This window comes from Pteropus vampyrus, unplaced genomic scaffold (genome assembly GCF_000151845.1).
Source record: "Pteropus vampyrus isolate Shadow unplaced genomic scaffold, Pvam_2.0 Scaffold256, whole genome shotgun sequence".
NCBI classification, from domain to species: Eukaryota; Metazoa; Chordata; class Mammalia; order Chiroptera; family Pteropodidae; genus Pteropus; species Pteropus vampyrus.
This window is the reverse complement of record NW_011889037.1, coordinates 980,227-981,621: the sequence shown is the minus strand read 5'-3', so window position 1 is coordinate 981,621 and position 1,395 is coordinate 980,227.

Here is a 1,395-nt window from a genome sequence, read left to right as displayed (position 1 = left end):
CCCGTATGTTCAGACCACAACCTTCACTCCTTCCAGGGGCAATAAATTCGTTGCTCGACCACACCCCGCCAGCTCCTTCCGCCGTTTCCACCCGCCGTGCCCAGACCACGGCCGCTGGCCCCGCTCCCAGCCCCCGTGGTCGCGAACCGCCCAGGACCTGAGCGGTCAGATCTGGACACCACCATCTGGCGGGGCGGCGGCGGACCTGCATCCTGGGCCCCGCGCTGGGCAGGCAGGAGTCACCGGCTTGGGTCCAGGTCCTCAAAAGGGCCAGCGGCCTCTGCGTGGAGGTGGGGTCTGGGGCACATGACAAGGGTTGGTGAGGCCAACCTAGGGCGATGGGACACGGAGACACTGGGAGCGGGTGGTGGGGCCGATGGGACCTGCGCTCGCTGGGCAGCTGGGCTGCGGAGAGCGGAGGCTGAGGGAACAGCTGGGGGTGCCCGGGACGGCTCCGCGCCTGGCCTGGGGAGGGCTGCCCAGGTGAGGGGCACAGGTGAGGCCCGGGTTGGGACGGGTGGAAGCAACGACCAGCTCAGGGCGGTCAAGCCGAGCTGCGGCCCCCACGGGACACCCCGGAGGACGGGGAGATAGAGGCGGGCCCAAGAGCAGGGCCGGGCGGTGTAACGGGATTGGTGACGGGGCAGCAGTGACCGGGATGGCGTCTGAGCGGAGGCGGCCCCAGCGGTCTGCACGGCTGTCACAGAACACGTTTCGCACCTGCACTACTCATGATTGACAGGCAGGGGGATGCTGGCAAAGCAGAGCCCACTTCCTAGTGGTCCTACAGGGATAGCTGCTCAGGGCTGACAGCGATGCCAGTTTGACACGTGTCTCGGCCGTTAGTCCTGCTTGCTGTTACTGGCAGGAGTGTGCGTGGTCACACTGTGTTGGCTCACAAAGCAGCGCTCGTCACTAACTACGAGGCCGGTGTGTGCCGGCCAGGGCCACTGGGGTCAGTCGGAGGCACAGCCTGAACGGAGGGCTCGCCGAGGCGGAGTCAGCGCGTTCGCGTCGACGTCTGTACAGTGGGGCAGGAGCACAGCCCCCAGGTGCAGAAGCCCAGACCCACACACCTGCTCGTCAGGCCCCCACCTGCAGGCCTCCCCCAGGTCTGCACACCTGTGTGACTCCAGGTCCTTTTGCTTGCCGCCCACCTGCACGCCTGCCCCCAATCTCCAACCAGCCTTCATGTCCCCCACGGACCGAGGTGGGCTGGTCGCCCCGCGATGCCCAAGAGCCTTTTTGGTGCAGGACGACCCTGGGCCTTGGCTCTCTCTGTGCCAAGGAGACCACTGCCGTTGCCAGCAGCTCTCCAGACCAGAGCCCCAGGGTTCCCGGCTGGAGCAGGACCCGTCCCCCCTTCACCACGGTTGAGTTTTCTGCTGAATGTAA